Genomic DNA, 13,529 nt, shown 5'->3' on the forward strand with positions numbered 1-13,529 from the left:
AACATAGAGAATTGAAGGGATGTTAAAGGTGGCCGTGGTTAACTTGCACGCTCATAAACAGGCCCGCCTCCCAACAACGTGCCAATACAACAACACACCACCACACAATTTTCCAAAGTGGTTTGTTATCGTTCACTCTCCCGTCTAGGTGCTGCCCCCATTTCAACCACTACTTGTGCGCGTGATCTAGGTGTACTAGGTGTGTGATCTTCATCTTGACTACTCCTTCGTTTTGGTGGCAGATTGTCGGGGTTGCACGGGCTTAACACGTCCCTAGGATGTGCCCTGCGATGGTGTCTCAAACCTTCTATTATTACAGAATAATACAGAGTGCGGCAGAAGGGATAAATCAGAGGTTGATTTGGGGAAACTCACATTCATGTTGCACTCAGAACGAGCATTTCCCTGTTGAGTTTTGAGTCAAATACAAGATTGTGATTATCGTATTCCTGGTTCTAACTACTGTAAGTAAGTAAGTAGTAATCTTTTGTACGAACTGCAAAGCGTTAAACATTTCAGTACAACCATAGAGCCATAGATAAAACATACACTCGTCGAACAGATGTAAATAACAATCCCTAGCAATTTTCCAATCTTCCTCCCTATATATGGTTTAAATTCCAAGGTGGGACAAGTTCGGAATTGCTTGTTCGATTACGCTTATATTTATAAAAAGATTCCTTGCTCGGGACAAGCGGTTAACGCTCCTGGCTCTGTTTTTCTACTTGAGGTCTTCTGCACTTAACGGATCGACAATAAAGAGCGAACTAATATTCTGAAAAGAGAGGGGATGCTCAGGCTCAGACAAAGGGTATAAGATATAAAATCTTCAACAATCGGACCCATGTTATCATCATTGCCATATTTGTTTTCTATATGGAAAGAAAGGTGCGCTGCGGGCGAACCACAGTTCGGGACGGAGTGCTGTGGGCGAACCACAGTTCGGGATGGAGTGCTGTGGGCGAACCACAGTTAGGACGGATGCGATCTTGGGGAAAGGAAAGAACCTAACTTGCAAAATATGATTATACCACACCAACACCTACAATACAGTTAAATAAGCAGTAAACCTACACCCCCTATACCACACAGTTATATCCCATGTAGCACAGATGGTTGGGCCAACGTTGGCCAACTGTGGAACAGTTGGTCGATGGTTGGTTGGAGCTTCCACAACCAACCAACCGTTGTCCAACTGTATATCTCGTAGTTGGGCCAACCAATATTTACAACTGTGGACCAACATTGGTTCATTGTTAATGAAATACATTAATATGCATTGCTGGGTATCATACATCAAGCCAACCGTTGTCCAACCGTTTTTCACTCCGTTGGACCAACAAAAGATACTTTTGTTGGACCAACGATGGTCCATAGTTGAGTTTTACACGACTTTCATTCTCTGGATCAACTAATATTCTTGAACTTATTTGCAACAATTTAAGGGGAAAGAGTAATTAATCATATAACAGTCAATTATAATAGCATTAATAATCTAACGGTAATTAAATAATCTATATTCAAATACCAGTATCCTCTATAACTCCCCCCCAAAAAAATAATAACTACTTATGATGCCTTAACAGATTAGAATCATATTATACTGTGTAGTATCAAAATTGTTTCAAGTATTGCGACCATTGCAACTGTCGGCTACTCTTACACCACTTGAAAACTCTCTGTATCAACAATCGCAGATAGCTCAGAGGTAAGGTAAGAGGCTCATAAGTCGAAGGACCCGGGTTCAAGACCCGTCTGGGCCAAAAAAATTTTGTTCTAGCTTTTTTTCAAAATTTGTTTTTATGAACTATTTAATCAATTTACTCAACTAATAATTATGCTTTTCATACTAAATCTTTAATATTTTGTGTTAAATAAAACGGTTGGTTGGATATCAGTTGTGTTATGGTTAGTTGGCCATCAGTATTTTTGGATAGTTGGGCCATTGTTGGACAATGGTTGGTTGGAAAACAGTATAAAGAGGTGACATTTCTACCGTTGGCCCAACCATCTGTGCTACATGGGATAAGACACGCATGCACTAGTAACCGCTAAAAACTACAACACCGGCACCTAAAATACCTTCAAGACGCACATGTATTAGTAACACTACAACACCTTAAATACCGTTATTCTAGACACACGTATTAGTCACTACTAAAACAACACCTGAAATATAGTTATATAAAAACACAGACGTATTTGTAACCTAATTACACATGCTGTGGGCGAACCACAGTTAAGGATCAGGGACTGCTGTGGGCGGACCACAGGTAAGGATAGTTTATTATTGCTATGAGCTGTGGACGAAACACAGGGAAAAGGAATTAACGCTAACTATAACTAATTGTGTTGGCGAACCACAGGGAATTATTGCTAACAACAACTAATTGCCGCGGTCAAACCACAGGGAATTTAAGCTCACTAAAGCTAATTACTGTGGGCGAACCACAGGGAATGGGAATTATCACTAACTATAACTAATTGCCATGGGCAAACCACAAGGAATTATCGCTAACTAAAGCTAAATGCTGTGGGCGAACCACAGGGAAAAGGAATTAAAGTTAACTATAACTAATTGCTGTGGGCGAACCACAGAGACTAAAGCTAAATGCTGTGGGCGAACCACAGGGAAAAGGAATTAACGCTAACTAAAACTAATTGCTGTGGGTGAAACACCGAGAATTATCGCTAACTATAATTAATTGCCGTGGGCGAACCACAGGGAACTAAAGCTAACTAAAGCTAATTGCTGTGGACGAACCACAGGGAAAGGGAATTAAAGTTTACTATAGCTAAGTGCTGTGGGCGAACCACAGGGAACTAAAGCTAATTGCTGTGGGCGAACCACAGATAGGATCGGAGGATGCTGCGGGCAAACCACAGTTAACCCACATAGCACAAGTACATCAATTTGACGTAAAATTGATGTCAAAGACGTCAACGTCAATGATATTTTGTACGTCATTTTGACGTCAATGAAGATCAATATGACGTCAAAATGACGTCAATATGAAGTAAAAAAGAAAATAAATTTTATGTAAAAATGATGTAAAAAAATTGATGTCATTTGACGTCTTTTTGTTGTAAATTTGACGTAATATTGCTCAGTTTTTTAGGCAAAATGATGTCAAATTCACATCAAATTGACATCATTTTGTTGAGCAAAAAAATGTAAAATTGACATTAAAAAAATGTAAAATATTTCCCCTAATTTTTTATAAAATTATCGGTAATTCTTCATAGAACTGTAATTGTATTCATATTAACTTTCAATGTTACAAGTGCCAAATATTTTATAGTTCTGCAAAATCTTAATGAGACATAATTGGCAAATCTTTTGCAAAAAATCTGTTGGTACCATGCTGAGGAAAACATGTAAATAAATACATAACCTAGCCTATTTTACAAACACTGTACAAAGGTAATAAGTTTTGTTACAAATTGTAAAACAAATGGATGACCTAGGCATCAGCTGATGAATTTTCTGCCTAACAGATAAAATAACTAGGCCTACTATAAAAATACTGCACTTTATATTTGTTAGGCTTAAATTTTTTCAATAGCAGCGTTTGACATTGGTATAAACTTTTTCAACAGCAGTGTTAGACATTGGTATAAACTAACTGTGGAAAATATATTTTTATGCTATTTCTTTCTGATCTATTTAAAATTATGGTGTTTATATTCTAAGGTTATGTAAATAACAATATAAAAGTATCTTACAAAACGGAAATGATAGGCTTTATAAATTTCATACAGAATCTTTTATGTAGCCTACTTTTTACATTTTACTGTACAAAAATATTTTCAATTTATGATATTTTTACAAATAGAATAGGAATTAATTATGCCGGAAAATAAAACCTTGAGTACAAATAAAAATATTTATTCATACAATAAAACTAGGTACATCATTAACATCCACACTACTTATATAACTCATATTCGCTCTCCAATTCTTCTCTATTGCACCCTCCTGTAACAAGCAATAAATAAAAATGGTTGATTATGGAAATACAAAATAGATTCTTTATAGAAAGATCATTAAATGGATAGCAGCGCACAAATGTTGTCGGAAAGTAAATAAAAGAAACGTCTTATAACACTTAAAACATATATTTACGCTAATACTTAAATAAGCGTAAATGTATGTTTTAAGTGTTATAAGACGTTTCTTTTATTTACTTTCCGTAAATTTAATAACACGTACAATGCTGATCAAGAAGTTACAAATGTTGTGTCAGAGGGCTGGTACTGATTTACCAATGGTTTGAGGGGCTAACCAAATATACAAATACACCTATCCATTTTAAAGACCCAGGAGGAAAGACACGAAAAAGAGGGTGGTGTGACGAAATAGTCAAATTTACCAACTCTTCTAAGAATTAGGACAAGATTTGGCCGGGCTTTGCAAACAAGTGCATGGTTTCATGCTAGCTAATTTGCGATGCATGTGATTTTTTTATAGCCTACTGAGAAACGCTCATACATGGGCATTTTTATTAATAGCCTATAGGCATATATTTGTTGATTTTATTTATTGAAATGAAAACATTTTCAGAAATATTTACCCTTAGTTATGTTTAAAAATATGAGGTATTATTTGTAGTTATTTCTAAATAATTTTAATAGACAGCGATTTATTGCTTGATAGTTTGTGAACTTAGCGTATTCAAAAATTTTACCCGTTTAACCCATTAGAGTGGAAAATTAGGACGGTCCAAGAAATTTGACCAACAAGGATTATAAATTAAAATCAAGCATAAAATTAATTAAGAATCCATTTTAAACGAACGCAGAAAAAAACAAACAAAATTGTATTCACGAAAAAGACTAGGCCTACCCATAGAACCAGCCACAATCAAATTCCCTCCTCGGAACGCTCAGAAGGAGCCGATAAAATTTAGGGGTCGATAAAAAGCTGTTTCACTCTTTTTAACTGATTAGTTATTTTAATTTTATCGAAGGGACCCTAGGGGATTTTATAGAGCTCTAGAAGTGCTCATGAAATCTAGCAGACGCTTAGGTGAGAGCTATCTCATATTCACCCTAAAATTGGTCTAGCTTTAAGAATGACTCTGTAGTCTAGGTCCGACTAGTATTCTACCCTGGCCGATTCAATAAAACGAACCCGTCTTACACTTTTAAATTATCTGACGAAAGTGGGTAATAAATGAAAGTCGGCATACGGCATAAGTACTATGATTAACTGGAAAAAATATACTGTAATATAAAAATATAGAATCTTCGGGGGCCTGCTTAGGATGAACACAGAATTGATCAAGATATGGTAAATACATTAATGGTTAGGCCTACTAACTTATTCTTCATAGTGTAGATCCAATTGGGGTACTCCCAAGACCTAATTATATCATACCCAATATAATATGGGGTTAGGAATATGATATCAAGTCTCTGGATATTATAACTACATATTAAAGATTTACTAATTAAACTGAATGGTCGTAATCTTGAATTAATTAATTAATACAAATCTAAACTATAGACACCGCTAGTACTAAGCCAAGTTGGCTAAATGTATTTGATCAAAATCGGCCTATTTAACATTTTATCAACATAAGTCAATAGCCAAGTTGACCTTCTAAATAAATTATCGATAATTGACGTAGTCAGTCTAAGATGCGTAAGTAGCGTTTAACAGTGACAATGTTATCTCGTTGTTAGCGTACAAACTAGTTTAATCTTGTATCTTGGTCATGCTCCGATTAGGCTACAGTTAGATTGAAGCTTAAACAAACTTTTAGTGGTGAATTAAAGTACTAGCCAACAGCCTACTTGATGTGACTATAACCTATAACAAGGGCCACAAGCCCTTACCCATACAGAGGGTATAGAAACTGAAAGTTGGTGGAAAATTACTGTTAGGTCTAATTCGTCTCTTAAATCACAACTCTGAATCCCTCTTTTGAAGAGCTAATTATATATCCCAACCAAACCATAGAACAGTAAACAATCCCTATTGCCACAACAAAACAAAATGTCTTAAATATAAATTAAATCACAACATGATTGCTAATTACCTGTAAATGATTTTAAATTTACTTCATCATCATTATTATTATTGTATCTTGAGAGGGAATAGTACTTCAATATGAAGGATTATTGTAGTAATACATGTCGGGATTTGGAAGTGAAAATTAGGCAATGGTTCCTCTGAAAATTAAACGCGGAACCAACACAACCTCAATATCACCAAAAAAAGAACTTAAATAAAAAGTTGGAGTTGTCGTTCATGGTGGATTATTTAAATTATTACGGTGGTTAATGTTTAATGATGGCTAATTAACTTTATGTAAAAAGTTAAATCATGGGCCTAACAATTTATTTTATTTTCATGATTCCTCTTAAGATTTCATTTGTTCATACTTGGGCATATTTCCTTATTCATTTTGTATATGCTACCGGTACCTATAGCTATAGTAACTTCATCAAACTTATTTTTAATACATGAAAGTTAAAAAGTTTATCTATGAAAACTTACTTTAAGTAAGTTAGGCTAAGAAACCTCTAGTAGCATGCCATCCGCAGCCAATTATTTTGAGGTCTTCAACAATGTTGGCGGTAGACCCTGGGCATTTGGAGTTCTTCATCATGATAGCCTCTGTACCGTACTGTAAAGAAGATAGGGTAGTTTTAATTGCGATTGATTGTAATAATGTAACTTTAAAAATGATAGGCTTTTGCTCGGAACAACATAATTACAGTTCTCAATGTATCACACTAGGCCTGCCTATACTATCTATTGTTGTTAGTGAAGTTAAGTCGCGAAGTGGGCAATTCAGGGTTAAATTAGATAAACAATGTTACTGTACGTCAGCTGTTCGTATGTTTACAAAGTGAAAAGCCAATGAAATTAAGTAGGCTACTAAGTAACGGTAACCTAACTATCCCATTGGATATTAAATACCGGTATCCAGCAAATTTTTATGATGGGCAAGATGAACTCAGTTCTCAGTTCGAAATGCAAAAGGTTTACACATATAGGCCTATATAGGTGTAAGTGGTTAAGAATTATAGGCTACTATAAAATATAATTTAAAACAGTAGGCTAGCACACTCTGTGTAGATGGCTCATCCGACTACCTTGGCTATTTTGATAAGTTATTGAGTTAGTCTACTGATTTAAATACTAAACTGGCAGGTCCTGATTGACGGAATAACTTGTAACCTGCTTCAGTTTCCAAAATAAGTTAAGTTAGTACATAATGGTCAGGCTAGAACATTACCTTTTCTTAGGTTTAGACTCCTTATCCAAAAGACTTAACTTAGGCCTACCCCTATGATACCAAACAAGCCTAAAGTAGCTTAACTTACTGTAGAGTAGGCCTACTTCTAAGATAGCCTAGGCTAATTACTTTGCTGCAACCGTATTGATTAAATCGCAGAGGATACACGTCCAGTAACCGAACGTAGATTAATTTTATCGTCCGGCAGTAACCTCACCGGGTTGTGGGGGCCCGGAACACTATAACCACAACGATACTGTACGACGTAGGCTACAGCCATATTCAGTGGTGTAGTGGACAGAGTAGCCTACTCGGCTGATGAACAAGAGTTAACTTATCTAGATCCAATACCAACGGAGGCACTAACTTTTTGTCAAAGATTTAGCTTAGAATACCATTTCTTCTTAACTGTAGGCCTATATATTTTGTTAGATTTGAGGCATTTAACTTATAATTTAATTTTATGAACAGAATTTAACCTTCATTAGATTTTTTCACTATCAGCAAGTATGTTTAGGCTAGTTAGGTTAGGTTATGACAGTAACTGCCGGACGCGTATCCTCTGCCTAATTAAATAGCCGTGGCCCAGGAGTCTATATGAAATAGGCTTAATGTTACCGATTAATGTTAAAGCTAAGTTATTTGCTTATGTTAAATGATTAGTACTTGCCTGAGTTTTGTTGAAATTGGATTTCCCGGTTGAACTTTTAAGGATGCTTCTAGGCCTGAACACTTGTTTTTAAGTAAAACTAGCTAAGTTAGACTAAAAAAACTGTTAACAATTGAAACTACAAAATAATAAATGAAGTTATTAATGTAATAATTTATGTTAATGTTTCAATAATTGGATAATTATAAATAATTCATTCAAGAAAAAGTCGGCTGGTTTTTTGGCTATCACAAAATGAATAACGCAAACACATAACAAACATTAACATTCCACCATATGAAGCAGAGCAGACCAGCTCACTCACTTGACAGGCATGACAACAAATAACTTATTTGAAATAAGTTACGTATTTAATGGACAAGGACCAAAGAAAAAGATAGAGGTACCTTTACTGATGGAGTCAACTAACTGCTTTTAAAAATTTACCTTATAAATAAAGTGTACATAAATACAGTTTTTAATGTAGCTTGCCATAATAAAATGCCTTTTTAAAACAAATATGACATTCTGTACATCCGAAAAGAAACTTTCTTGACTTTTAAAGAAAATAGCGTTGTTTTACTACACGACTTTAAGCACTTATTTGACACTTGTATTCAATGGAACTCTACAATTTGATTAGGCTATGTACTTTTTCACTCTGTAAAATATGTGAACTATAGCTTAGATTAATGTATAACAATCAAGTAGGTTTTTGTACGAGTTAGTATAGAAATTTAGTCTCAAAAGTTTTTTTTCCATTTCCACTTTAAATTATATACAGATTTTTGATCAGTGTAGTTGATAAATTATTTTACGTCATTTTTACGGCAAAATGATGTAAACATTTTGATGATAATTTTTGTTCCAGTTGGATTATGAAGTTGGTTTTGATTATCATACTAACACAAATTATATTTCGTCATTAAAAATAAAGGAAACAATTTTTTTCATTGAAATATTTTATAAAAAAATTGACCACAATTTGACGTCAATATGACGTCTACAATTTGATCAGGACGTCAATTTGACGTCTTTTACTTAATTTTTACGTCAAATTGATGTTATGTGCTATGTGGGAAGGATGGTTTACATCGATATTTACACAGATTTCACAAATAAGCTAGTATTTTGATTATTTAATCAGATCACTCATCTTGATGTCGCACAGTATTTACCTGTTTACACTACTGATTATTTGTCACAATAAACGATATATATTTTTGATTTTAGACGTTTAGTTAAGATAGAACTACACTTGATGTCGCACAGTATTTACCTGTTTACACTACAGATAATTCGTCAAAAACATTAGCTAACTCCCATTATGATAACTTTGATTATAGCCGTTAAGTTAATTAAAACCACACAAAATACAGTAAATATGACTACAACAGCTAAATGGTTTCCGGTTCCTCCTCTGTGGGAGGATGAAGAGTGACGGTAAATTCCTTTTGAATGTAATTACTGTTCAATCAAGTTCAATAAATAATTACATGTAAAAGTATCGAATTATGTGAGGGACAAAATGTCAATGTATGTCTGCAATGATGTTTACTCTCGATTACTAAATATACTGAACAATTAGCGCAAGCAAGTTTTACGTTAAGCTGACTTTATCAGAATGTTCAATGAAACTTGAACTTGTACTAGACTTGAACCAACAGTACGACAAATGTCTAATTCAAAGCAAGGTGATGACTACCTTACACAGAGTTGTGGTCCTTAGTCCTCGTGAAACCGTGCATGGTTGACAGTCGTCTGTCTCGTGTACTCGTAGTGGATAGACGCTTTCGACCGACTCCCTGACTCGACTGTCTATGGCGCAGAGCGCTCGGCGCTGTACGAATGGAAGCCGCCGACACAAATGTTGGCGGGATTTACAAATTCACATTTGTGACATTGCATTGGAGCTAAATCGGCACCTTTCACAAAAAATCTCATGGCAAAATTTAACATGTTACAGAGGATATACAGGTAACGTGCAAAAGGCATAGTACTGAAATGAGACACAAGATGCATTTGCATACGGTACATAATAAACAGGACATAATAAAAATACTAATAAATAGTGCATACAATAGTAACAAGTAGACTCTGACCAAAAAAAACACAAGAACAGGGACAACATGAACGAGAGATAATGTATTCAACCAAGCTTGATCATAACAAAAACACAAGGTGCAACACTACGTTGACTCACTACATGCAAGACTCACAACACTCAAAAATGCATCTCTTCCGAAGACAGCATGACCAACTCCGAAGAACTCCAGGTGGGCATTGTTTTCGAGACGCATTAGACGAGGTACAGGACTCTGGTACATGTAGGAGGTAGAGTAGTGCAGATTGGCAAAGACGTTCTGTAGCCGTGTTCTCTGAGGAACCTGGAAATTCAACATCTGGAGAATCTCGGAGCAGTCCACCAGGTAGTTGACAATTTAGTACAGGAAAATCAGGTCCAATAATGCAGTTTGTCTTGATGAAAGGGGCAGCGATTGTAGTTGAGCTGCAACCTGATCAGTATTTACATCTGTATAGCGAATCCCTGCTCAAACACCAACCAGGCGAAGGAAGCGCTTTTGGACCATTTCCAAGGAATTAATATGGCCAACTTGGAACGGAGACCATACAGTGGAGCAGTATTCGAGAATAGATCTCACCAAGGATACATACAAGATCTTTAAAGTATTGGTAGAGAAAGCACCACTCTTTGAAATACAGGCAATGAAACCCAGAGTACACAATTGGCCTTCTTGTATATTCTCTGTATATGTTCACCTGGGTCCAAAGTAGGGGTTATGAACACTCCAAGATCTCTAGCCCCATATACTCTTTTTAGCTGAATGCCTAGAATTGTGTATAGTCGTAGACAAGCAAGTTCTGAGATTATCCAAATGACATAACTACACACTTTCCAGCATTAAGTTCCATTAAGTTGTTGGTGCACCACATGCCAACGGTATTAAGGGCTTCTTGGAGTTCGTGCTGATGTTGCAGAGAAGACACTTTCCTGTAGATCTTGATATCGTCTGCGAATAAGAGATACTCGCAGCTCAGCTCAACGAGTCTCCAACCAGTGACGTAGCCAGGGGGGGGGTCCTGGGGGTCCGGACACCCCCTTCCAGTCTTAAATATAAAATGTTTTTGTTAAATTAAATGTAAAATGATATAATCATACTGTATTGACGTTGGGTCATTATCTCCAATGCCAAGAGAGCTAAAAAAATACCGTTTTAGGGCCTCTATTTTAAAAAATTTTCCCGGACCCCCCTTTTACCTGGGGGGTATGGGATACCCCTCGGTCGGTCGACCCCCTATTTCGAAATCCTGGCTACGTCACTGCTCCAACGTCATTGAAAAAAAAATTCTGAACAAGAATGGTCCCAAGTGTGAACCCTGTGGCACACCAAAAGTCACCTGAATCGGTTTGGAGATGTTGGATGAAAGCTTGACTCTGAGTGTGCGTCCCGATAGGTAGCTGTCAAACCATTCCAAAAGAGGGCCGGTGATACAGATTATTGCTAAATCTGTAATTGGAAAAGGTATTTTATGGGCCAAAGAGTGGAAATTTCTAGGGCGATAACACGGTTTGAATATTGATTTTTTTAACCCGTTTGAAAAAAAAAAATTGAAATAATATTTTACTTAAATATTTTAAGAAATATATAAAATAAATATTACTAATGCATATTTTTACTCAAACATTTTTAAGCCTTTTAGCAAATAATACACGATATATTAAACTCACAAGTTAAAATATGTATTTGACTAAAAATAGGTTTACTAAAACTTAGAAAATAGTACTGAAGCTATATTTGTTACACAATTGAATTATTTTCAACACATTTTGGAAAAATTATTATGATAGAATTATTTTACTAAGTATTTTATTATTACTGTACTTTGAAATTAATTTTTGCCTCTTCGATTTCTGTTCTCGGCCCAAATACAAAAATCTTGGTTATTGGAACTGGTGCCATAATTTTAGTATCCTAATTGTTACTATAGGATATTTGGTACTTGATACTATAGTCGATTATCAGTTTCATACTTTTCAAAATTGACTAAATGCAATAACATCAAATGCACCCCTCCGTCTATGAGCACATTCTTTAGAGAAGAGAAATTGGAGGATACTTTTCCTAAATGTTCCTAAATTTCCGGGCTGAATGGGCCTCGGGGCAGCACCATACGCCATGTACCATATTACCATGTATATATATACCTGACATTTTATGGAGTTATTTTAGTTAACATCCTATCAGCCAAAAGCAAATTCGTTTAATGTGCTTGTTTGCCATGGCAGGGGTAATAATTCATCTCTTTTTTAGATCCCTTCTATAATATGCAATTTATAAAAAGTATTTAATAAAAAAGTGCTTGCTGGCCCTTTTTTAGGGCATTTTCAATAATCTGGATGGTTTGAAAAATCTGAATGGGCTCAGGTTCCAATTAATCATGATTATTGATGTTTTACTGCAGTGGCGGTCCCAGGATTTCATTTCTGGGGGTATCGAATATCCCCCAGAAAAAAGGGGGTCCGGGGGTCCCCCTGGAAAAATGTGGAATTTAAAGCCTAAAAACATATTCTTATATGTATTTGAGCTCTAAAATATGCTCAAGCTAATAGTATTTATGTTAGTTAGCCAGGGGTGGTTCTAGGACCCTGTCAAGGAGGGGGCTTGGGGAATTAAGTAGGGGGTCCGGAGGTCCTCCTCCAGGAAAATTTGGAATTTTCAAAGCCGTTTGGTGACTTTCTAAAGCCATTTTTAACACATAAAACTGTGCCCAATTGTCCAAAAACTCCCATTTCACCTATTGTTTGTCATGGTCAAGTAGACATTAAAAAAATTAAACTATGACGATTGCATTCATGAATTTCAAAACACACTGTAGACAACGGCCATATCCTCCTAAAAGCCGTTTGGTGACTTTCTAAAGTCATTTGTAACGTCTAGAACTGTGTGCAAAACCTCCCATTTTCCCATTTATTTGTCATGAACAAGTAGACATTTTTAAAAATAACTACAGTAGAACCTTGATAACAAGACTCTCATGGGGATTGTAAAATAATACTTGTTATCAAGGTTGACTTCTTATCGAGGTTTGTAATAACATGTGATTAGGGGTAAAATAATTTTAAGGGGATTTGAAAATGACACTTGTTATAAGGGCGGCTTGTTATCGAGGGTCTTCTTATCAAGGTTCCACTGTAAGACGATTGGATTCATAAATCTCAACATATTGTAGGCCATATCCTCCTAAAAGCTGTCTACTGACTTTCTAAAGCCATTATTAATGTCTATATCTGTGTATAAGTTAAATGTACAAAAACCTTCCATTTCACCTGTTATATGTCATGCAAGCAAGTAGACACGTTTTTTAACCTTACGTTTTTCTCCATTTTATAGATCTTTCACAATATGTATAGTATCAAATTCAGTAATAGCATTATAAACTTAAACACTAGTGTTTGCATAGTCAATGGTAATAGGCTACCGCTACCGTCAGGTGCTACCGCTGATGGCTGATGCCTGTAAGTAAGTAGCTAGCAGACAATTTGACAACTAGGTAAATGAAATCAGCTGTTTCCCTGTCCTCACTGTCACGCTCGCCTTTGCCCTAGC

The 13,529-nt window shown here is 35.7% G+C and overlaps 1 long non-coding RNA gene across 1 annotated transcript; it reads right to left on the minus strand.

Annotated features, from left to right (window-relative positions):
- Positions 1-3,873: 3,873 nt before the first annotated feature.
- LOC128998512 (uncharacterized) lies at positions 3,874-6,632 on the minus strand. Its single transcript, XR_008491212.1, has 2 exons — positions 6,506-6,632; positions 3,874-3,979 (listed from the first exon to the last, which is right to left on the minus strand). It is a non-coding gene; the product is annotated as an uncharacterized LOC128998512 (long non-coding RNA).
- Positions 6,633-13,529: the final 6,897 nt, after the last annotated feature.

This window comes from Macrosteles quadrilineatus, unplaced genomic scaffold (assembly GCF_028750875.1).
Source record: "Macrosteles quadrilineatus isolate MER2022 unplaced genomic scaffold, UCM_ALF_1.0 Scaffold_7__1_contigs__length_78375512, whole genome shotgun sequence".
NCBI classification, from domain to species: Eukaryota; Metazoa; Arthropoda; class Insecta; order Hemiptera; family Cicadellidae; genus Macrosteles; species Macrosteles quadrilineatus.